Raw genomic sequence first — 27,158 nt, 5'->3', positions numbered from 1 at the left:
CATATTATAGATTAGGAGCATTGATATACTCTTAAACTTGCCTGCAAATTTCATTTTGTCATACTAACTATGGCTTGTTCCAATTGAGCATATGAAAATTGGAACAATATAAAAACAGAACATGTGACAATGTTTAATTGACAAAGACATTGTTGAGAAAATGGTTAACCTTAGCTTTCTCTCTCTGGTGTGCTTGAGTTGACTTATAAAAATTACACTTTGATGACAAGAAAATTATATCTAATATTTAAACACTTCCAAGTTAATTGTTAAGTGGATGTCTCCAATTTTTCTTTAAAAAAATAGAAGGTTCAATCAAATAGTGTCAAGCAAATTTAAAATGGAAGATTCCCCAAACATCATGGCCTTGCAATGGTAAAATCTTTCATCTATTGGAATTCATCACTTGGAATGCGCAAAAGATAAATGAAGAAGATTTTCTTCAAATGCAAAAACCAAGTCTAATAGAATGTTTAAATATGTCCTCAAACTCTTAGAAATAACAAATTATAGTCATATTTAAATATTGTGGAGTAGAAAGTTAGCTATATACTTCTCCTCCTCCGACTGATTCCTCTTCTTCTAATAAATCTATTCTTTGATGGAAATACCTTGACAAAGTTATATACAAAATTTGAAAAGAATTCGAAATGATTAAGACTTGTTGGCTCAGTTGAGATGTTTTAAACCAAATTTTGAAAGGAATTTCTAATCTTGACTTTAAGTTTCATTTAGGACAAAATGGAATTGAAACTAATTGGTACCTTCAATGATAAATCTTCTGATGTCATCTAAGTTTTTGCAGCAATATAAGCCTGATTAGAAGTCATTACATTATAGGAGGACATCTTATGAACACAAGGTAACGTTGGATGAAGGCAATACATGGGATAATTAACTTTCTCCAACACTGCAGCATTTTTGTACCCATTGATATTAGTATTATACTCGTATAGATCATGATACAGTGTTGAGTGACATTCTACCAGAAAAGTCACTTGTTAGTTGTTGATCCAGACCGGAAAGCCAATAATAATGCCTCCAGACCTAAAACGAAGTTGTCCAAAGTGTGGGAAACCCTCTAACAACTGCTTGCACTGTTATAAGTAGCAAGGACTGTGTACTTTCTGAAATTGTACACCTCAGGGAAAGTAAACGTTGCACCCTCTGTAGCCATATATCTTCACCTGTCAAAATTTTACCTTACCTTATATCATAGAGATCAAGAAACTAAGGAAGGTCGATTAGTATGTGAAATTTGTAGAATAAGTTTGAATTTTCAACCAGCTTACTTATGGTTACCAATCTGTAGTGATCCGCATCTGGGTAATTAATCTGCATAGGGTGAAGTCGCCACAATATATCTTCCTGCTATTTGATAATATATTCATCTTGCTCTCATGTCGTTTGTTATGTTGAAATTTGGTTTCAATAGTACTCCTATTTCTAACCGTATCCCCTCTCCTCTCGTATACATTTCTCCCATTAAGTAATGTATTATTTGCAATTATCGGACTACCAAAGAATATATCCAAGAGCAATGAAAAACCAGAATTATTGTAATTCGGAATATCCGGTATTTTTGTGATTAGGGAAACTTATTGGATGTAATTAGTCCAAAAGTATGAGATTTCTACACTTTATACTAGTTATTCAGTTAGAAACTCAAAATAATTTAAACGAAAAGAATGAGGAAATATCACAAATAGCAAACATATTTGACATAATAAGGCTCTATAGTTATAGTTTAGATAATTGCTCTTCATAGCTATAGTTATGCTTGCTGGAGAGGCTGCGGTTTATAGTCCATTTGTTGTTGGAAATATATATGCACATCGGAAGCATACTATTATCTTACAACTTACGTGAATAATAGACAACCAATATGTGTATGCGAAAATATATACAATTATGCTAGAACACATAAACTTGTTGAAATTTATTTGAATAATTACCTCTTGAAGCGTGAGCAAATACCTTCAAGCGAATCCACAAGATAGACAACAACTTTGTAGTCTTCTATAATGATCCCAAGTTCATATCTGAAATCTCTCAATACTTGGGTAGACAAGTATGATAGAAAACTAATTCATCTATTTCTAGGTTATGAGAATCCATATTTATAGAGATTCCTTCCCAATCCAAAAGGAGTAGAAAACCTCATTTTTTTTCTTTCTGAAAACCAGAAAAACCCACATTATTCTTTCTTTTCCCACAGAAATAGAATTCTGAGTTATAGTTAAATAAGGGCATTGTAAGGACCATAGAATTTTGTTTTAAAAAAAATCAAAATTGGGCATAAAGGCCCTTTATTGACTTGAAATAATTACCAGGCCTCATAAAGGCCCAGCCCAACAAATCCTAATATCAGAAAAAGACAAGAAAATGAAAAGACAAAAACAAAAACAAAAACAAAAATAGAAAGTATTCTAAATATCAAACTCCAACTTCAATCTCCAGTTCGTCTGGCATGGTGGTTGTCGAAGTCGAATTTGCTGGTGAGTGTCCTCGATTCGTCAAAGGCAGCAACAAGTTTTGGTTGGAATGATTCCATAGGAGGCACTCTAATTTCTCATGAATGCCATCGCAACATAGCCCGTTTAATTCACTTCGCCTCAGATCGAATAAACCAAGTAAGATTTGATTCACTCCATCTCTCATTGCATCCAGCTTTTCCTTCGATCTTTGAGCTCCATTGCAAAGATTTACCCGTTCCTGCAAATTGTGCCAAAAATCTAGCTAATACCACTGCACAGTCCAGTTATTTCTTTGTTCATGTTGCTAAAATTTATTTATGAAGCTTCCTATCATATATATATATATATATATATATATATATATATATATATATAAAAGAGAAAATCCTAGACCCGCCTACATGGCGCCATCACAAGCAAAGATTCTCTTTTAATTTATTTTATTTCCAAAACTGGCCTTCCTATTTCATGAAAAGTTTGCGACTTTATGAATAGCTGCGACTTTTATGAAAAGTTGTGACTTTCATGAAAGGTTGTGACCTTTCCGAAGGGTTGTGACCTTCCCAAAGGGTTGTGACCTTCCCAAAGGGTTGTGACCTTCCTAAAGGGTTGTAACTTTTCCAAAGAGTTGTGGCCTCTGTGACAAGACACAATAAGCATTCGTTAACATGTCCCTTTTTTGTCTATAAATAGAGTAATTTCCTCTCATTTTAAAACAACGAAAATTTTGAATTTCTTTTTCTGGACAATTGAATATTTGTGTACTTTGCTGCTGTTAAATGACTCACTTACAACCGTTTTATTTTTCCATTCTGTTTCATTCTATCTTTACAGATCCTGATATGTTTTTTACAATCATTAATTTATGCTTATATTATTAATTGTTATTTTTGAGTACATGCTTTAAACTTTGTTGTTTATGTTTCTGCAAAATTATTGTTTTAAGTATTTGTTAGTACAGATTAAATAAAAAACGTTAATTGAGAATTCAATTATGGAAATAATTCCAAATAATTAATTTGAATTATTCTTACCATAGTAAATTACAAATCATTTCACTAGAAATTCATAATTGCACTTCTCTATTTATATTTCAAAATTCCTCATTAAACACTTATGTAATTCCCCATGTTAAGATTACAAATACTAATTAATAAATTAAATTACAGACGAATTTAACTTAATGATTAATTTCCTATAGAACACAACTTAACTTATTTCATGCGTCGGATTCATAAATCCACTTGCAAGGTTTGACACGATGAAAACTTATAACTTTCTCAAAAAGGCATATCAATCAGTTTCTATATGAAGACATGGATTTCATCAACCAACTTATTATTTCACCAATATATTATACTATCATCCAATCTACCAGGCATACTGATCCATCTCAGAATCTCACATTTTCATAAATCAAAACGATAATTAATATATACATATCATAATAGTTTTATCAGGATTGAGAATATAAGTACATTTAACAGGTTAGAGAATATGCTTCTGTCAGTCAGTCTAAAACAACTATCTTTACTTGGTCCTGTTCAAATACATACAAAATGCACTAGCATAAGAAGTTTGAACTATACCGTTCCCATAATCAAGATAAACTACGTATAATCTTGTGGTACAATCGTACTGATGACATGCCCAATTTTCATCCTAGATTGTCAACAAAAAAGTACATACTTATAAGAACCGATGATTTAATCCTCTCTGTATGAGATAAACTCTATACACTAAATCATCTATTACATAAGTAAATAGACACCATAAATGAATATATGATCTATTAAAACTAAATAAATATTTATTATATAATAGATAGTATATCTAAACAGATGGTTAATAGTATATATCCCAACAATCTGCCACTTATACTTTTAACCATCACAATTGTTATACCATAGCAATCTCCCACTTAGATGTTTAATCTTGAAAAATGTTATAATGCTATGACGAAACACATGATTAATAGTATATACCCTAACATTTGTCAAGGTATTTCCATCCAAAAAGTGGAAGCAGTCGGAGGAGGAGGAGGAGAAAAAATGTTGTAATAGATGATACTTTCTGCCCTTAAATATTTAAATATGACTTTCATTTGTTAAATATTGTACTCCAAAGACATGGTTTCTGCATTTTGTAGAAAAAAACTTCTTCTTTCATTTCTTTCACATTTCAAAGGAAGGTGTTTGGCGAACCTTCCATTGAAAATTTGATTGAACCTTTTCTTTTTTCAAATAGAAATTAGGAGACTTCCACTTAACAATTAACATAAAAGTGTTTAAATATTAGATATAATTTTCTAACATCTAAATGTAATTTCTTGTAAGCCAACTCAACAACTCTAGGGTTAACCAGTTTCTCAGAAATGTCTTCGTCAATCAAGAATCGTCATATGGTATGATTTTATTTTGTTCCAATGTTTTCGGATGAACAATTGGAATTTGGAACATGCCATAGTTCCCACGACAAAATGAAATTTAAGATTATATCAATGATCCTAATCAATAATATAATATGATATGATATGACATCATTTGACAATCATACTCTAATTATCGGAGGATTATTACTCTCAATATTATGCTTATATTTCTTGTTAATTTTTAAAAAGTATTTCTCTTTTACTATCTCTCCTACTACAGTCATATTTGTATATCCCACATAGAAAACTTTAGGAATTACCTTGTACACAAGGAAAATAAAAGAAATTACAACATCATCTGCATAAGTCGGATGATTAATCTATGACCTTTTTTTCTCCATATAGAACCTAAAGCAATTGTGTAGAGCTGAGCTAAAATTATGTTTTGATGATCGACAAAATATAAAAGAAGACCAGGTCCTTAATAGCTCTCGCAGAGGATCTATTTTGTAGTAGTTCAATTTACTACAACAAAAGATATATTTAGTGGCAATAATTTTTCCTTTTAGCAGCTATAGTGATACGGTACATAGTTTCAAGTTAGGCCTTTCTTTAATGTGGTCTCCTTTCCTAGATCTCTCGCTTCAGGCTCTTAATGAACATTAAGTGACCATTGGTTAATGTTATTGCATCCAGAGTCATTAAAGTCTTTAGCGACATTTAGATAAAGTGTGGTTGTAAAATACGAGTAATATTTAATATTGTTGCTAAATATAATATAGCAATAATTATGCTATTGCAAATAAATCCTTTATTAGTTCTAGTGAGCTAATGAAATATATGTATGGTACATTATAAATGAATCAAGTAGGACCAAATAAAAATGAGTGTTTCGATATAGAGTTTGTAAAATGTGAAGAAATAGCACATTGATCTAACTCAATCCAAAAGCTATCTCATGAATTGTAACACCCTGTATGCTACAACAGACTAGATTACAGATTTTAGGTGTGGCAGGTGGAACCCATGGGCACCATCCACTGACCGTACAAGGATCTATGGTCCGTCCTGTAGGTCCGTGGTGCACCACCTGCGACCCTCTCCCAAAAGCCTCAAAAAAATTGGCTAAGGGTCAGGCAACGCCAGGACCTACGGACTGTAGGTCAGACCATGGTCCGTGGTCCAGGGCAGTAGGCCGGACCCTCAGAATCCATCCCCAGTCTCGAATGACGGTTGACCAGCACGGACCGTCATTCGATTGACTGTCCGTCGGTGACCTCGTCAACAGTTAAGTCAGGTGTCTTTTGGTCTTTTCCTATTGCGTTGGACCCCTAAACTATGTCGTTTAAACCCTAAACTATGTGGTTTTGATCAGTTTTCGCCTAGAAACATAACTAGAACTTACCTATGTCAGATCATATATTCAAAACTTAGAAAAATTAGAGTGTAAGAGTAGAAAGAGGTCAAGAACCTTAGTTCAAGAACGCAACAAGGTTCCATCAATTCCAGTCCCGAAATTGACAAGATTTCTCCGTAGAATTCGTCACCAGTTATGTGGGATTTCACTGGTGGGTTATTTTCACCTATTAGGTCCCTAGAATTCAGTCAGATTCTTGATTCCCTTCATATTATCGACCTAGGGTTTCTAGAATTTTAGTAGATTATTATGAATAAGTTACTTTATTGTTCCTAATTAGATTATCATTATTTTAATATCATTTTGTGTAGATTCTTTCATAAATTCAGAACCCTAGTTATGTAGTTCGTTAAGTTCATGAATTACACATGCTAGGTTAGATGTTTTAGATATACATGCCTCAGATTTGAATGTTTCATTATCAGCATATTAACGTTGCATGTTTAGTTAGCATGTCAGTTTTGAGCTATCCAGTATTACAGAAATTCAGTCATAAATTATTAATTACATAATCAATTGGGAGAAGCTTAATACTGAGTGGACTAGGGTCAGTCACCGTCAAGTCCCAGAACTACGTTCTCCGTAGGTTGTAAGTCCCCTATGTGGGCATCATTTTAGTGATCACGCTAGCATGCCTCTATAGCTCTAGCAGGGTATATTGGGTCATCTCGATGGGGCGTATATATTAGACTCCACAGTTAGCTCTTGTGGTTTTATGTCGGTTATTAGTAGCTCCCTTTTAGTTCAGTCAGTTTCTATTGCATTGACCATGTTATCAGTATAGTTTAGTATTCAGTCTCACCATGTTACAAACTTGGTCATTGCATTCAGTTTAGCCATGTTCAGCATTTCCAGTATCCATATCATGTTCAGATTTTATCATTGCTTTATTGCTTGTTCATTTATGTTATTATTCATTTTTATTCTATCCTACATGCTCAGTACCTTTCAAGTACTGACACATACTCTGCGCTACATCTTCTCGTGATGTAGGTTCAGGTTCTCAACTTCCAGATCACGCATAGATTGGTTCCCAATCTTTAGTTCAGTAGCATCAATGGTGAGTCCTCATTCTTCAAGAACGAGTGACATGATTATCCTTCTTTGCTTTTAGTTTTAGTTTCAGTTTTGCTAGATTTAGCTGGGGCATGTCCCAGCACTTCTAGTCAGTTATAGGCTATTTTCAGAAATAGTTAGTTTCATTTTTAGTACTTGAGTTTATTTCAGTATCTTAAAGTCTTCTCAGCTTTATACATACATATATATATAGACTTAGTATGGGTATTCCCCATCATTTCAGTTTTATTATGATTAAGCTTCTGTATAGTGTTTCTTGTTTCAGTTTATCTTTAAGTATGCTAATGATATGCCAGTAGGGTTAGCTTGAGATCACTTGTGATCCTAGGTCCCGTGTTTGCATCCAGGGGGTAGCCTCGGAGCATGAAAAACTTAGTATCAAAGCATTAGGCTTATGAGACCTAGGATTTTTTAAAAGCCGCACTAAGTAGAGTTCTTTTCATGGGTGTGAAGTGCACCACATCTAATGAGAAGGAGGCTACAAAGTGAGTTAGAAAAAACTTCAATTTCTTTGTTACTCTTATCGTGCGTAAGGTATGATCTAATTCCTCGTGCTAATTCTTCGTTATGCGCTTTCAGATCATGCCTCTTCGTAGAGCTTATGGAAGAAATGTGAATGCTGGGAATGCAAACGAAGGTCCTCAAGTCCCATATCAGGAAGTTTCGAATGCTGAATTCCAGAATGCTATCCAGTTGTTGGCTCAGAGTGTAACCAACCAGATCAATCAGCAGGCTCCAGTTCTGAAAAATGCTAATATTGGGTAAGCTGCAGCTAGATTCATGACTTCGGTAGGATGAATTCGCCTAAGTTCTTTGGATTGCAGATTGGTGAGGATCCCCAAATCTTCATTGATTAGGTCAAGCAGATCTTTGGAGTGATGTAGGTAACTGAAAATGACCGGGTTGAGTTGGCATCTTACCAGCTTAATGATGTAGCTCATATCTGGTATACTCAGTGGAATGAGATCAGGGATACAAATGTTAGCTCCTATCATTTGGGAATTCTTTAGTGAGACCTTTCTGGACAAGATTTTCCTAAGTTGAGGGAGGAAAAAGCTCAGGAGTGTATGAATTTGAGGCAGGGTTCTATGACGGTCTAAGAGTATGGACTCCATTTCACCTAATTCTCCAAGTTGCATATTCCAGGCTCAAATGAACCAGTTCATATATGGGGTATCCGATCTTGTGAAAACAGAGTGTAGGAATGCTATGTTACTTAAATATATGAACATCTCAAGGTTCATGACTCATTCTCAGTAGGTTGAGGGTGATAAGCTTAGGGAACATGCCAAGAAGAATAAGAAAGCAAGGACATGCAACTATGACTATTCTCTATAGAAGTTGGGTGGTGGAAATCGCTCGCAGTTTCAGAAGAAGTCTTCAACTCCAGCACCTTCATGTGCTAGTGTTCCATCCACCAAGTTTCGTAATGATCAAAAAGGTAGGGCATCAGGCTCTAAGAATCAAGTAGTGTTTTAGGCACCAGAACCTACCCAACTTGTTTGAAATGTGTGAAGAACCATTCGAGCAAGTGTCTTGTAGGAAAGAAAGTATGTTTTAGGTGTGGTCAGTCTGGTCACAGGTTGAAGGATTGTCCTTTTAAGCAGGGTTAAGGAGGTAATAATGGTAGAGCTCACTCTACAACTTCAGCAGCACCAGCAGGTCGCCCGACTCAGCAGGGTAACTCATAGGGTACAGGTGGCGGTCAGTGCCAAAACATGTTGTATGCTCTCCAGGCTCACCAGGATTAGGAAGATTCTCCTTATGTAGACACCGGTACGTTACGAGTCTTTTACCTTGATGTTTATGCATAGTTAGACCAGGGGCTACTTTGTCTTTTGTAAGTCCTTATATAGCAGTCAAATTTGATGTTAGTCCAGAAACTATCTTAGAACCCTTTTCAGTCTCTACTTCAGTCGGTGACCTAGTCATAGCTAGACGGATATACAGAAATTGCCCTATCATAGCCTCCCAGAAAGTCACCTCAACAGATCTTGTAGAGTTAGAAATGGTACACTTCGATATCATTCTATGCATGGATTGGTTACATTCCTGTTATGCCTCAGTTGATAGTAGAACTAGGATTGTTCGTTTTCAGTTTCCAGATGAACCAATCATAGAATGGAAGGGTAGTGGCTTAGCACCTATGGGTCGATTCATTTCTTACCTTAAGGCCAGAAAGATAATCTCTAAGGGTTATCTCTATCATCTAGTTCGAGCTAAGGATACAAGCTCCTAAACCCCAACTCTTGAGTCAATTATAGTAGTTAATGAGTTCCCAGAAGTGTTTCCAGAAGATCTTCCCGGAGTTTCTCCCGAAAGGGAAATCTACTTTGGAATTGATCTCCTTCCAGATACCCAGCATATTTCTAATCCTCCTTACAGAATCGCTCCAGCTGAGCTTAAGGAATTGAAAGAGTAGGTGAAAGGCCTTCTAGATAACGGCTTCATCAGACCCAGTATTTCCCCATGGGGTGCACCAATGTTGTTCGTAAAGAAGAAAGATGTTCTCTCAAAATGTGCATTAACTATAGTCTGTTGAACAAGGTCACAATCAAGAATAAGTATCCCATCCCTAGGATTGATGACTTGTTTGACCAACTCCAGGGTGCTAGTCATTTCTCAAAGATCGACCTCAAATTCGATTATCATCATCTTAGAGTTAGAGATAGTGACATTCCGAAGACAGCCTTCATAACTCGATATGGTCATTGTGAATTTATAGTTATGTCATTTGGACTAAGCAATGCTCCTGTAGCTTTCATGGATTTGATGATCAAAGTGTTCAAGCAGTATTTGGACTTGTTCGTTATCGTCTTTTATTGATGATATCCTTATTTACTCTAGGAATGAGGAAGAACATGTGAATCATTTGAAGGTTGTTCCGCAAACTCTCAAAGATCGCCAGCTATTCGCTAAGTTTAACATATGTGAGTTTTGGTTGCAATCCGTTGCTTTCCTTGGTCACATTGTGTCTAGCGACGGAATCCGAGTGGATTCTTAGAAAATAGAAGCAATGAAACAATGTCCTAGACCTACCTCTCCTATAGATATCAGAAGTTTCTTGTGTCTAGCAGGTTATTACAGAAGGTTCGTGGAAGGATTTTCATCCATAGCCTCTCCATTGACTAAGTTGACGCAGAAGAAAGTCAAGTTTCTGTGGTCAGATGATTATGAGAAAGGCTTTGCAGAACTAAAAACTAGTTGACTACAACTAATGCTTTGACTCTACCAGAGGGTTCAGATTGTTATGTGATCCATTGTGATGCGTCCAGAGTCGGCATAGGTTGTGTGTTGATGCAGCAAGGTAAGGTTATAGCATATTCTTCTAAGCAACTTAAGGTGCATGAGAAGAACTATCAAACTCATGACCTCGAGCCTGCAACAGTGGTGTTTGCACTTAAGATTTGGAGATACTACTTGTATTGTGTTCACGTAGATATGTTCATAGACCATAAGAGCCTTCAATATGTGTTCACCTAGAAAGAGTTGAATCTTCGCTAGAGGAGTTGGCTTGAGTTCCTCAAAGATTATGATATGAGTGTGCATTACCATGCTGGTAAGGCCAATGTAGTAGAAGATCCTCTTAGCAATCTATCTATGGGTAGTGTAGCACATATTGAGGAAAACAGAAAGGAGCTAGCAAAGGATGTTCAGAGACTTTCTCGCTTAGGAGTCCGTCTTATGAGCATATCAGATGGTGGAGTAACAGTTTAGAATTGGTCAGAATCCTAATTGGTAGTGGAGGTTAAGGAAAAGCAAGACAATGATCTGATATTGCTTCAACTAAAGGGTGCAGTCCATTAGCAGAGAGTTGAAGTTTTCTCCCAAGGGGGAGATGGTGTACTTCGCTATAAGGGTCGATTATGTGTTCCTAAGGTGGGTGAGTTTAGACATAAGATTCTCGCATAAGTCCATAATTCCAGATATTCTATTCATCCAGGTGCCATTAAGATGTACCGTTATCTGCGGGAAGTCTTTTGGTGGAATGGTATGAAAAAGGATATAACGGATTTTGTGGCTAAGTTCCCTAATTGCCAACAAGTTAAAGTAGAACATCAGAAACCAGGAGGTATGACCCAAGAGATCAACATTCCTACTTGGAAGTGGGAAGGGATGAACATGGACTTCATCACAGGTATAACTTGCACTCGCAGACATCATGACTCCATTTGGGTGATTGTTGATAGAGTTACTAAATTTGCGCACTTTTTGGCTGTTAAGACTATAGATTCAATGGAGGACTATGCCAAGATTTACATTAATGAGATAGTTAGGTTGCATGGGGTTCCTTTGTCTATCATCTCAGATAGAGGTCCTCGGTTTACCTCTCCTTTCATGAAGCCATTGCAGAAAGGTCTTAGTACTCTGGTTAACCTTAGCACAGTATTTCATCTGCAGATGGATGGCCAGGTAGAGCGTACCATTCAAACCTTAGAGGATATGTTCAGAGCTTGTGTTATCGACTTCAAGGGTAGTTGGGATGATCACCTTTCTCTTATAGAGTTCGCCGACAATAATAGTTACCATTCTAGCATTCAGATGGCCCCTTATGAGGAATTTTATGGGCGTAGATGTAGATCTCTAGTTAGTTGGATTGAAGTGGGGAAAGCAGCCTTGATAGGGCCAGATTCAGTTCATGATGCTATGGAGAAAGTGCAACTCATTAGATATAGACTTAAGACAGCCCAGAGTCGCCAGAAATCTTATGCAAATGTAAGGAAAAGGGAATTAGAATTCCACGCTGATGATTGAGTTTTCTTGAAAGTGTCGCCAATGAAAGGGGTGATGATATTTGGAAAGAAAGGAAAGCTCAGTATTAGATATGTAGGCCCTTACAAGATCTTGGAAAGAGTTGGTAAAGTGGCTTATGAGTTATAGTTGCCAACAGAACTAGGAACAGTGCATTCGGTTTTCCACATTTCGTTATTGAAGAAGTATGTGGGTGACCCAACTTCTATTCTGCCTTTAGAAAGTATGGATGTGAAAGATAGTCTCACTTATCAAGAGGTACATGTTGATATTATTGATCGTCAGGTTCGAAGGTTGAGAAATAAAAAAGTCGCTTCAGTCAAGGTTTTGTGGAGGAGTCAGTTCGTAGAGGGAGCTACTTGGGAAGCAGAAGCAGCCATGAAGGCCAAGTATCCTCACCTCTTTCCTTTCGATTCCATTCCTGCTTGAGGTAATAGTTCCTCTTCAATTTTTCATTCATTCATGCGTAAATTTAGTTTTAGTATTATGTTCTTTCAGTTTGTACTTGCATTTTCAGCGTAATTCCATGTTCATCGAACTTAGTTCAGTCAAAAATGAGTTTCCAGTGATTAGTGGTAGGGGTTGCAGCTCTCTCCCTCCATTTCAGCTAGATTAGTCTTCATTCGAGGAAGAATGGTCCCAAGGGGAAGATAATGTAAAACCCCGTATGCTAGAACAGACCAGATTATAGATTTCAAGTGTTGAAGGTGGCACCAACGGGCACCATCCACGGACCGTAGGAGGACCCACGGTCCGTCCTGCAAGTATGTGGTGCACCACCTGCGACCCTCTCCCAAAAGCCTCAAAAAAATTAGCTAAGGGTCAGGCCACGCTAGGACCTAAGGACCGTAGGTTAGACCATTGTCCGTGGTCCAGGGACGTAGGTCGGACCCTCAGAATCTAGCCCCCAGACCTGATTGAAGTTTGACTAGCACAGACCGTCAGTCGATCGACAGTCTGTCGGTCTAGTCTATCGGTGACCTCGACAACAGTTAAGTCAGGGGTCTTTAGGTCTCTTTGTTATGCGTTGGACCCCTAAACTACGTCTTTTAAACCCTAATCTACGTGGTTTTGATCAATTTTAGCCTAGAAACATAACTAAAACTTACCTAAGTTAGATCATTCATTCAAAACTTAGAAAAATTAGAGTGTAGGAGAAGAAATAGGTCAAGAACCCTAGTTTAAGAACGCATCAAGGTTCCATCAGTTCCAGCCCTGAAATCGAAAAGATTTCTCTGAGGCATTCATCACCAAGTATATGGGATTTCACTAGTGGGTTCCTTTCACCCATTAGGTCCCTAGAATTCAGTTAGATTCTTGATTCCCTTCATATTATCTAGACCTAGGGTTTCTAGAATTTCAGCAAATTATTATGAATTAGTTACTTTAGTGATCCTAATCGGATTATCATGATTTTAATATCATTTTGTGTAGATTCTCTCATAATTTAGAACCCTAGATATGTAGTTCATTTAGTTTACGAATTACACATTCTAGGTCAGATATTTCAGATATACATGGCTCAGATTTGAATGTTTCATTATCAGCATATTAATGTTGCATTTTCAATTAGCATATCAGTTTTGAGCTATCCAGTATTACAAAAATTCAGTCATAAATTATTAATTACATATTTAATTGGGAGAAGCTTAATACCAAGTATACTAAGGTCAGTCACCCTCAAGTCCTAGAACTACGTGCCCCGTAGGTTGTAAGTCCCCTCCGTGGGCATCATTTTAGTGATCACGCCAGCATGCCTCTATACCTCTGGCAGGGTATATTGGGTCCTCTTGATGGGGCGTTTATATCGAACTCCACATATAGCTCATGTAGTTTTATGTCGGTTATTAGTAGCTCCCTTACAGTTCAATCAGATTCTATGCATTGACCATTCTATCAGTATAGTTTAGTATTCAGTCTCAGCATGTTATAAACTTGGTCATTGCATTCAGTTTAGCCATGTTCAGCATTTCCAGTAACCATATCATGTTCAACTTATATGCTTTATTGCTTATTCGATTAAGTTATTATTCAGTTTTATTCTATCCTACATGCTCAATACTTTTCAAGTACTGACGCATACTCTATGCTACATCTTCTCGTGATGTAGGTTCAAATTCTTAGCATCCAGATCACCCATATATCGGTTCCCGATGTTCAATTCAACAGCATCAGTGGTGAGTCCTCATTCTTCGATGAGAAGTGACATGATTATCCTTCGATGTGAAGTGACATGATTATCCTTCTTTTCTTTTAGTTTTAGTTTTAGTTTTGCTAGATTTAGTTGGGGCATGTCGCAACTCTTCTAGCTAGTTAGAGGCTATTTTCAAACATCCTTAGATTCAATTTTCGTACTTGAGTTTATTTCAGTATCTTAAACTCTTCTCAGCTTTATATATATATATATATATATATATTCAGACTTAGTCTGGGTATTCCCCATCATTTTAGTTTTATTATGATTAAACTTCCACATAGCGTTTCTTGTTTCAGTTTATATTTAAGTATGCTTATGATATGCCAGTAGGATTAGCTTGGGGTCAGTCGTAATCCTATGTCCCGTGTTTGTGTCCAGCTGGTAGCCTCGGGGTGTGACATGAATGAAGGATTGTCCAAATCATATAAGCAAACCATCGGTCCTATCCCTAACTAATGTGGGGCTCTTACTCACTCTAACCCACCATATATTCACCCTCAAAAGGGAGCCCAAATGGGGATGAACATATAAAGATATGGTCTTTGGGTCTAAATTAACCTCAAAATCTAGATCATGAAATTAGGTTTATTCAAATCCATTTCAGTTAAACATTTTGTTTCCAAACCAATGTGGGATTCTAACCCACTCTAACACCTATTTCACGATCAACCCAACTTGAGAGAGGAGCAGGAGCCCAAATGATGATGAACCTTGTATGGACTTAAGTAATTATCCTTCCCTTAGGGGCGAACCTTTGGTGTTGAAGTGCCATATCTTTACACGGTAACAGAGTCATGTCCATTTGGACTTTTGATACATACTCCAATTGGGCTTAGGCTTGGGTTTGGGCATGAAGGCGGGTTTTAAAGTTCCACATTGTTTGGGGAATTAACTAATAGTCTGCTTATATGGACTTGAAGTGTCATATCCTTAAATAAACAACATTCTCGAATTGATTAAACACACTTATAATCTTAAGCCAGATATAATTAATTTGAACAATATATATCATTTGTTGTTTTGATCTCATAATAAGAATAATTTATTACATGTCCATATATCTAGTGCATTGATTATTCAACTGAATCTACCGAATAACTTTGGATATTTCTCTAATAAAGTTTTATACTATTTAACACCAACTTGTTTTAGGTCAAAATATTTGTTGTCTTCCTTAATAGAATCAAAAAAGAGAATAGAATGAATTAAGGGCATGAGAAACCGTAACAGAGCAGAGGAACACAGTGGTCTATCAACGAGTATAAAAATGCCAGCGGATATAGTTATGAAAATCATTTCCTGCTGGCCCTTGATTTTTGTTGTTAACTGTAAACTTCTATCCTAGAATTTGAAAGGTAGGATATCTCATCCTGAATACTCCAAAACATTGTTTCAAAAATCTCCTTTAACCCTATAATTCAATCTATACAGATTTTGGGCTCTTGTAATGTTGTAATTCTCTTTAAGTCTGAGAGAATTAGGTGTTACTGTGTTTTCAATCCCTTAACTGGAGAGCATCAATTGATTCCATATCTGAATGCTGCTAGATATGAGTTAGAAAAAACAGGCCTAGTAGTTGATTACCCTAATGAATATCAATACAAATTCGTGAATGTTGTTTATTTAACGATATGACACATCAAGTCCATATAAATAGACTATTTGTTAATTCTCCAACCAATGGGGAACTCTAACACCCGCCTACAAGATCAAGCCCAAGCCTAAGCCCAATTGGAGTGTGTATCGAGAGTTCAAATGGACATGACTCTGGTACCATGTAAAGATGTGACACTTCAACACCAAAAGTTACCTACTAAGGGGATGATTATTAGTTAAGCCCATACAAGGTTCATCATTATTTGCTCTCCCGCTCCACGCTCAATTTCGGTTGATCGTGAAACGGGCGTTAGAGTGGGTCAGAGTCCCACATTGGTTGGGAAACGAAATGGTTAGCTTATATGAATTTGATTAATCCTTATGTCATGATCTAGATTTTGAAGTTTAAGTTAGATAAAAGTACCATATTTTTACCTGGTATCATAGTCAAGTTCATCTCCATTTGGGCTCCCCTTTAAGGGTGATATATGGTGTGTTAGAGTGACTATGGGCCCCACATTAGTTGGGGATTGGACCGATGGTTTACTTATATGATTTGGACAATCCTTCATTTATGAGCTAGATTTTGAGTTAAGTTAGGTCTATGTGCTATATATTTACAATTTATACACTATGTATAAAAACATGTTTTTTATATTTGATCCTATTTGATACATTTATAATCTACCATACTCTGGATGCAATAACAATAACCCAATTACCGCTAAATATTCAGTGGGAGCTTACAGCGAGTGACTCGGGAAAGGAGTAATCATAACTGATAACTATTGTTGCTAAAAGGAAAATCTATTACAACTAAATATCTTTTTTATTGGGGAAAATGCATAAGTACCCCCCCAGCCTATGCCCGAAATCCCAGAGACACACCTAACCTTTACTAAGGTCCTATTACCCCCCCCCCCGAGCTTATTTTATATGTAATATTCTACCCCTTTTTATTGTAGTAACTTGAACTACTGCAACATAGTTCCTCCACAGACCTGCTAAGGTCGTGGTCTTCTTTTATTTTTTGTCAATCATCAAAACATGATTTCATCTCACCTCAATACAAGTACTTTTGGTTCTATATGGAGAAAAAAGGTCATCGATTTATCATTCGAAGGTAATCCCTCAAGTTAGCTATGTAGGATATACAAATACGACAATATTAGGCCGGACAGAAAAAAGGAAAATGCTTCTTGAAAATCAACAAGGAGAAGTATAAGTTGAATATTGAGAGTAATAAGCCTCTGACAATTAGTGTATCATATCATATTATAGATTAGGAACATTGATATATTCTTAAACTTGCCTCCAAATTTCATTTGACATACTAACTATGGCTTGTTCCAATTGAGCATATCTAAACATTGGAACAAAATAAAAACAGAACATGTGACATGTTTAATTGACAGACATTGTTGAGAAAATGGTTAACCTTAGCTTTCTCTCTCTGGTGTGCTTGAGTTGACTTACAAAAAATTACACTTAGATGTCAAGTAACTTATATCTACTATTTAAACACTTCCATGTTAATTGTTAAGTGGAAGTCTCCTATTTTTATTTGAAAAAATAAAAGGTTCAATTAAATAGTGACAAGCAAATTAAAATGAAATATTCCCCAAACATCTTGACTTGGCAATGCTAAAATCTTTCATCTACTGGAATTCATCGCTTGAAATGTGCAAAAAATAAATGAAGAAGATTTTCTTGAAATGCAAAAACCATGTCTATTAAAATGTTTAACTATGTCCTCAAACTCCTAGAAATACCAAATTATAGTATATTTAAATATTGAAGAGTAGAAAGTCACCTATATTCTTCTCCTCCTCCGACTGATTCCTTTTCATCTGAGAATTCTCTTCTTTGATGGAAATACCTTGACAAAGTTATATACAAAATTTGAGAAGAATTAGAAATGATTTAGACTTGTTGGCTCACTTGAGATGTTTTAATTTTTTTTTTTGAAAGGAATCTCTAATCCTAACTTTAAGTCTCATTTAGGACAAAATGGAATTGAAACTAACTGGTACCTTCAATGATAAATATTCTGATGTCATCTAAGTTTTTGCAACAATATAAGCCTGATTAATAGTCATTGCATTATAGGAGGACGTCTTATGGACACAAGGTAACGTTGGATGAAAGCAATACATGGGATAATTAACTTTCTCCAACACTGCGGCATTTTTGTACCCATTGATATTAGTATCATACTCGTATAGATCATGATACTGTGTTGAGCAACATTCTACCAGAAAGGACACTGGTTAGCCGTTGATCCAGATCGGAAAGCCAGTAATAATGCCTCCAGACCTAAAACGAAGTTGTCCAAAGTGTGGGAAACCCTCTTAACAACTGATTGCACTGTTATAAGTAGCAAGGACTGTGTACTTTCTGAAATTGTATATCCTTAGGAAAAGTAAACGTTGCGCCCTCTGTAGCCATATATCTTCACCTGTCAAAATTTTACCGTTGCTTATATCATAATGATCAAAAAACTCAGGAAGGTAGATTAGTTTGTGAAATTTGTTGAATAAGTTTGAATTTTAAACCAGCTTACATATGGTTACCAATTTTTAGTGATCTGCATCCGGGCAATTAATCTACATAGGGTGAATTCGACACAATATATCTTCCTGCTATTCCATAATATATTATTCTTGCTCTCATGTCGTTTGTTATGTTGAAATTTGGTTTCAATATGGACTCCTATTTCAAACCCTATCCCCTCTCCTCTCGTATACATTTCTCCCATTAAGTAATGTATTATTTGCAATTATCGGACTACTAAAGAATATATCCAAGAGCAATGAAAAAACATAATTTTTGTAATTGGGAAAATCCGGGATTTTTGTGATTGGGGAAACTTATTGCATGTAATTAGTCCAAAAGTATGAGATTTCTACAATTTATACTAGTTATTCACATAGAAACTCAAAATAAATTAAATGGAAAATATGAGGAAATATCACATATAGCAAAGACAATAGACATAATAAGGCTCTATAGTTATAGTTTAGATAATTGCTCTTCATAGCTATAGTTATGTTTGCTAGAGAGGCTGTTGTTTATATATTTGTGTCCGTATGTTGTTTGAAAACTATATGCACAGCGGAAGCATACTACTATCTTATAGCCTACATGAATAATAGACAACCAATTCGTTTATGCTAAAACATATACAATTATGCTAGAACACATAAACTTGCTAAAATTTAATTCAATAATTAACTCTTGAAGAGTGAGCAGATACCTTCAAGCGAATCTCCAAGTTAGAAAGAAATCCACAAGATAGACAACAACTTTACAGTCTTCTATAATGATCCAAAGTTCACATCTTAAATCTCTCAATACTTGGGTAGACGAGTATGTTAGAAAACTAATTCATCTATTTTTTAGGTTAGGAGAATCCCTGTTTATAGAGATTTCTTCCTAATCCAAAAAAGAGTAGAAAACCTAGTTTTTTCTGGAAAACCAGAAAAGCCCACATTGTTCTTCCTTTTCCCATAGAAATAAGTTTCTGAGTTCTAATTAAATAAGGGCATTGTAGGGACCATAGATTTTTTTTTTAAAAAAAATCAAAATTGGGCATAAAGGCCCTTTATTGACTTGAAATAATTACCAGGCCTCATAAAGGCCCAGCCCAACAAATCCTAATATCAGAAAAGACAAGAAAATCAAAAGACAAAAACAAAAATAGAGAGTATTCTAAAGCCCCAACTCCAACTTCAAGCTCTAGTTCGTGGTTGTCGAAGTTGAATGTGCTTGTGAGTGTCCTCGATTCGTCAAAGGTTGCAACAAGCTGTGGCTGGGATGATTCCACAAGAGGCACTCTAATTTCTCACGAATGCCATCGAAACATAGCCCGTTGAATTCACTTCACCACAACTTGAACAAACCAAGTAAGATTCGATTCACTCCATCTCTCATTGCATCCGGCTTTTCCTTCGATCTTTGAGCTCCATTACAATGATTTACCCTTTCCTGCAGATTGAGCCAGAAATCTAGCTAATACCACTGCACAGTCCAGGTATTTCTTTGTTTATGCTGCTAAAATTCATTTTTGAGGCTTCCTATTACGGATATAATTCCAAATAATTAATTTAAATTATTCTTACCATAAAAATTACAAATCATTCTACTAGAAATTCGTAATTGCACTCCTCTATTTATATTTCCAAATTTCCCATTAAACACTTATGTGATTCCCCATGTTATTATTACAAATACTAATTAATAAATTAAATTACTGACGAATTTAACTTAATGATTAATTTCCTTTAGAGCACTACTTCACTTATTTCATGTGTCGGATTCATAAATCCACTTGCAAGGTTTGACACGATGAAAACTTATAAGTTTCTCAAAAAGGCATATCAATCAATATATATATGAAGACATGGATTTCATCAACTAACTTATTATTTCTCCAATATATAGTACTGTCATCCAATCTACCAGACATATTTACCCATCTCAAAATCCCACATTTTAATAAATCAAAACGATAATTAATATATACATATCATAATAGTTATATCATGATTGAGAATATAAGTACATTTAATTCTTTAGAGAATATGCTTTTGTCAGTCAGTCTAAAACAACTATCTTTACTTGGTCCTGTTCAAATACATACAACATGCACTAGCACAAGAAGTTTGAACTATGTCGTTCCCATAATCATGATAAACTACATATAATCTTGTGGTACAATCGTACCGATGAGATGTCCAATTTCCATCCTAGATTGTGAACAAAAGACTTTATACTTATAAGAACCAATGATTTAATCCTCTGTGTATGAGCTAAAACTCTATACACTAAATAAGCTACTACATAAGTAAATAGACACCATTAACGAATATATGATATATTAAAACCAAATAAATATTTATTCTATAATAGATATTGCATCTCAACATATGGTTAATAGTATATATCCCAACAATCTCCCACTTATACTTTTAACCATCACAATTGTTATATTGTACTATATCTAAATGTATGGTTAATAGCTTATACCTTAGCAATCTCCCACTTAGATGTTTAATCTCAAAAATTGTTATATACAATGCTCTGTCGAAACACATGATTAATAGTATATACCCTAATATTTGTCAAGGTATTTCCATCCAAAAAGTGGTAGCAGCTAGAGGAGGAGGAGAAGAAATGTTGTAATAGAGGTGACTTTCTCCCCTTAAATATTTAAATATGACTTTAATTTGTTAAATATTGTACTCCATAGACATCGTTTCTGCATTTTGAAGAAAAAACTTCTTCTTTCATTTCTTACACATTTCAAATGAAGATGTTTGGCGATCCTTCCAGTAAAAAATTGATTGAACCTTTTCTTTTTTCATATAGAAATAGGAGACTTCCACTTAACAAGTAACATGAAAGTGTTTAACTATTAGATACAATTTCCTGACATCTAAATGTAATTTCTTGTAAGTCAACTTAACAACTTTAGGGTTAACCAGTTTCTCAGTAATGACTTCGTCAATCAAGCATCATCATATGTTATGATTTTATTTTGTTCCAATGTTTTCGGATGTTCAACTGGAATTTGGAACATGCCATAGTTCCCATGTCAAAATGAAATATAAGATTATATCAATGATCCTAATCTATAATATAATATGATATTATATGACATCATCTAACAATCATACTCTAGTTGTCGGAGGATTATTTCTCTCAATATTCTGCTTATATTTCTACTTCTTAATTTTGAAAAAGCATTTCCCTTTTACTATCTGGCCTACTACAGTCATATTTGTATATCCTGCATAGCAAAAGTTTAGGGATTACCTTGCCCACGAGGAAAATAAAAGAAATTACAACATCATATGCATAAGCCAGATGATTAATCTATGACCTTTTTTTCTCCATATAGAACCTAAAGCAACTGTGTTGAGCTGAGCTAACATTATGTTTTGATGAGCAACAAATATAAAAGAAGACCAGGTCCTTAATAGATCTCGCGGAGGATCTATTTTGTAGTAGTTCAAGTTACTACAACAAAATAGATATTTAGTGGCAATAAATTTTCCTTTTAGCGGCAATAGTGATACGGTACATAGTTTCAAGTTAGGCCTTTCATCAATGTGGTCTCCTTCCCTAGATCTCTTGTTTTAGGATCCCAATGAACATTAACCGACCATTGGGCTAATTTTATTGCATCCAAAGTTGTTAATATCTTTAGCGACATTTAGATAAAGTGTGGTTGTAAATATGAGTAGTATTTATTATTGTTGCTAAATATAATATAGCAACAATTATGCAATTGCAGCTAAATGCTTTGTTAGTTCTAGTGAGCTGATGAAATATATGTATGGTACATTATAAATGTATCAAATAGGACCACATAAAAATTTGTGTTTTTATAAAGAGTATATAAAATGTGAAGAAATATCTCATTGCCCTAACTCAACCCAAAAGCTAGCTCATGAATGAAGGATTGTCCAAATCATATAAGCAAACCACCGGTCCAATCCACAACTAATGTGGAGCTCTTACTCACTCTAACACGCCATATATTCACCCTCAAAGGGGATCCCAAATTGGGATGAACATGTAAAGATATGGTCCTTGGATCTAACTTAACCTCAAAATCTAGATCATGAGAGGAGGTTTGCTCAAATCCATTCCAGCTAACCATTTTGTTTCCCAACGAACGTGGGACTTTAACCCATTCTAACGCCCATTTCATGATCAACCCAACTTGAGTGTGGCGCGGAAACCCAAATGATAATGAAACTTGTATGGACTTAAGTAATAATCCTCCCCTTAGGAGCAATCTTTTCGTGTTGAAGTGTCATAGCTTTACATGGTAGTAGAGTCATGTCCATTTGGACTCTTGATACATACTCCAATTGGGCTTAGGCTTGGGCTTGGGCATGAAGGCGGGTGTTAGAGTTCCACATTGATTGGGGAATTAACTAATAGTCTGCTTATATGGACTTGAAGTGTCATATCCTTAAATAAACAACATTCACGAATTGATTAAACACGCTTATAATCTTGAGCGGGATATAATTAATTTGAACAATATATATCATTTGTTTTTTCAATCTCTTAATGAGAATAATTTATTATAGGTCCACATGTCTAGTTCATTATTTGTTCAGCTAAATCTACCGAATCACTTAGAAGATTTACCTAATAAAGTTTTATACCATTTAAAACAACCTTGTTTTAGGGAAAAACATTTGTTGTCTTCCTTAATACTCGAAAAAGAGAATAAAATGAATTAAGGGCATGAGAAACGACAACAGAGAAGAGGAACACAGTGGTCTATCATCGAGTGTAAAAATGCCGGACGATATAGTTACGAAGATCATCTCTCGCTAGCCCTTGATGTTTGTTGTTCACTGTAAACTTCTATCCAAGAATTTTAGAGGTAGGATATCTCATCCTGAATTTTCCAAAACATTTTTCCTACACTATAAAGTCACTTTTACACAACTCATCTATTTAGTACATGATGGGAGATAAATCGCACAATTCCCAATAATCTCCTTTAACCCTATCACTCAATCTGTGATGACGTTATTTTTTGGTGTAGAGATTTTGGGCTCATGTAATTGTTTGATTCTCTTTGAGTCTAAGAAAATTATGTGTAATTGTGTATTCAATCCCTTAACTGGAGAGTGTCAATTGATTCCCTCTCTGAATGCTCCTAGAAATGAGTTAGAAAAAACAGGCCTAGTGGTTGACTACCCTAATGTAGATCAATACAAATTGGTAACCATAAGTAACCTGGTTGAAAATTCCAACTTGTTCTATAAATTTCACTTACTTTCAATAAAGTGATCTGGCTTGTGGCGTGAAATCCAACTGAGAACCAATAGTTTCATATCCTTACCTTAAGGTAGTCCACCTGTTTATTGGTATGATTCTCTGTATTTTCTCATAAGTGATGGTAGTGTTCTAGTTCTTGATACAAAGAAAGAAGAGGGTATACTCATTGACCCTCCCGAGTTTATTGATCATTATGTTCTCAGCTATGGAAATTTTTTTGACTGGTAGTGATATGAGTGGTAGCGATATATGGCTAGGGAAGGCGCAAGGCTTACTCACCCTTGTATGCATTTTCAGAATGTACATATTCATTGGAACTTATGATAGAGAAAGCAACTGTTGGAGGGTTTCCCATACCGTGGACAACTTTGTGTTAGATCCGGATGGCCATATTATAGGCTTTCCAATCTGGATTGACAGCAAGCAAGCGTATTTTCTGGTACAACGTCCTTTAAAATAGTATCATGATCGATACGAGTATGATACCAACATCAATGTGTAAAAAGTGTTGCACTTCTGGAAAAAACTTGATTATCCCATGTGTTGCTTCCTCCTAACATTAGCTTGTGTGGAAAAGACTCCCTCAAATTATGTAACGACTGGTCAGCAGACGTATATTCATGAAAAGTTGGATTACATCAGAAGATTTATTATCGAAGGTACCAACTAGTTGAACTTTAAGGCTTTACTCTTTCCGTTCATGCCAGAGAAGGAGATACATAAGAAAAGTAGCTTGTCCATACTTCAGAGAATGAATATAATAATAGATGTGGCGTATGCATGCACCTCATTATTTTGACCATACTTCCGATTCATTACTGAATTAAGGATCGAGTTTCACTAAACCAAAATCACCCAAAATGAGTAGTCAGATCTTTATCAAGAAGAATGTTATGTGGTTTTATATCACAGTGAATCATGGGTGCTTGAAAATCATGGTTAATATAATGAAGTGCATACACCACATCTATTATTTTATTCATTCTCTAAAGTATGGTCAAGCTATTATTCTCATGTATCTCCTTCTCTGGCATAAACTGAAAGACTAAAGCCTTAAACTTCAACAAGCTGGTACCTTCAATAATAAATCTTCTGATGTGTTCCAACTTTTCAGCAATATATGCCTGCTGAGCAGTCGTTACATAATTAGAGGGTGTCTTATGGACACAAGCTAATGTTGGGTACAAGCAATACATGGGAAAATCATCTGTGTCCAAAATTGCAACATTTTCTTACACATTGATGTTGGTATCATAATCCTATAGATCATGATACATTTTGGGGGACGTCGTACCAGAAAAGACAGTTGCTTGCTGTCGATCCAGACTGGAAAGCCTATAATATGGCCATCCAGACCTAAAACAAAGTTGTCCAAAGTTTGGGAAACCCGCCAACAGTTTCTTGCTCTGTCATAAGTGCCGATGACTATGTACTTTTTTAAAATGCATACAAGGGTAAGTAAACCTTGCGCCCTCCCTAGCCATATATCGCTACCACTCATATCCCTACCAGTAAAAAAATTTCCATAGCTGAGAACATAATGATTTATAAACTCAGGAGGGTCAATTAGTATACCCTCTTCTTTATTTGTATCAAGAGCTATAACACTACCGTCACTTTTGAAAAATACAGATAATAATGGCAATATACATATGGACTATCGTAAGGTAAGGATATGAAACTATTGGTTCTCAGTTGGATTTCACGCCACAAGCCATATCGCTCTGATGAAAGTAAGCAAATTTGTAGAACAAGTTGGAATTATAAACCAGGTAACTTATGGTTACCAATTTGTATTGATCCGCATAAGGGTATTCCACCACTTGGTCTATTTTTTTCTAACTCATTTCTAGGAGAATTCGAATATGGAATCAATTAACGCTCTCTAGTTAAGGGACCGAAAACACAATAAGACCTAATTCTCTCAAACTCAAAGTTACATGAGCCTAGAATTTCTACGCCAAAATATAATGTCATCACAGACTGAGTGATATGGTTAAAGGTGATTTTTGGGAGTTGTCTGATTAATCTCCCATCATCTACTAAATAGATGAGTTGTGTAGTGGTGACTTTTTGGCATTGGAACAATGTTTTGGAAAATTCAGGATGAGATATCCTACCTTTCAAATTCTTGGATAGAAGTTTACATTGAACAACAAACTTCAAGGGCAAGAAGGAAATGATCTCCATCACTATATCATCCGGCATTTTTACTGTCGTTGATAGACCGCTGTGTTCCTCTGCTCTGTTGTTGTTTCTCATGCCCTTATTTCTTTCTACTCTATTTTTCGAGTCTATTAAGGAAGACAACAAATGTTTTGCCCTAAAACAAGTTGGTGTTAAATAGTATAAAACTTTATTAGGGAAATCTCCAAAGTGATTCGGTAGATTCTGCTAAACAATCAATGAACTAGATATGTGGCCCTATAATAAATCATTCTCATTAAGAAATCAAAACAACAAATAATATATATTGTTCAAATTAATTATATCCCGCTTATGATTATAAGTGTGTTTAATCAATTTGTGAATTTTGTTTACTTAAGGATATGACAAATCAAGTCCATACAAGCAAACTATTAGTTTATATGGATTTGAGCAATCCTTCTCTCATGATCTAGATTTTCGTGTTAAGTTAGACCTAAGTATCATATCTTTACATGGTATCATATTCAAGTTCATCCTCATTTGGGCTCCCCTTTGAGGGTGAATATATGGTGTTTTAGAGTGACTAAGAGCCCCACATTAGTTGGGGATTGGACCGGTGGTTTGCTTATATGATTTGGATAATCCTTTATTCATGAACTAGCTTTTGAGTTAAGTTATGTCTATGTGCTATATCTTTACATTGTATATACTATGTATGAAAACATTTTTTTATATTTGGTCCTATTTGATATATTTATAATGTACCATACTCTTGATGCAATAATATTAACCTAATTACTGCTAAATGTTCAGTGGAAGCTTGCAACGACAGACTCGGGAAAGGAGACGACATTGAAATAAGGCCTAACTTAAAACTATGTAACGTTCTCTGACCAATAATAACTGATCACTATTGTTGCTGAAAGGAAAATCTATTACCACTAAATATCTTTTTTGTTGTAGTAACTTGAACTACTGCAACCTAGTTCCTCCACACACCTGCTAAGCACCCCGTCTTCTTTTAATTTTTGTTAATCATCAAAACATGATTTCATCTCAGCTCAACCCAAGTACTTTTGGTTCTATATGGAGAAAAAAGGTCATAGATTTATCATTCGAAGGTAATCCCTCTATTTAGCTATGTAGGATATACAAATATGACAATATTAGGTCAGATAGAAAAAAGGAAAATTATTCTTGAAAATCAACAAGGAGAAGTATAAGCAAAAAATTGAGAGTAATAAGCCTCCGACAATTATTGTATCATATCATATTATATATTAGTAACATTGATATACTCTTAAACTTGCCTGC

At 35.3% G+C, this 27,158-nt stretch overlaps 2 pseudogenes; one reads left to right on the top strand and one right to left on the bottom strand.

Annotated features, from left to right (window-relative positions):
• Positions 1-791: 791 nt before the first annotated feature.
• LOC125856057 (uncharacterized) lies at positions 792-25,904 on the bottom strand (annotated as a pseudogene).
• Positions 23,154-24,366, top strand: LOC125857098 (uncharacterized; annotated as a pseudogene).
• Positions 25,905-27,158: the final 1,254 nt, after the last annotated feature.

The sequence above is a fragment of the Solanum stenotomum genome, chromosome 2 (assembly GCF_019186545.1).
Source record: "Solanum stenotomum isolate F172 chromosome 2, ASM1918654v1, whole genome shotgun sequence".
NCBI classification, from domain to species: domain Eukaryota; kingdom Viridiplantae; phylum Streptophyta; class Magnoliopsida; order Solanales; family Solanaceae; genus Solanum; species Solanum stenotomum.
This window is presented reverse-complemented; position numbering and strand designations above follow the sequence as displayed.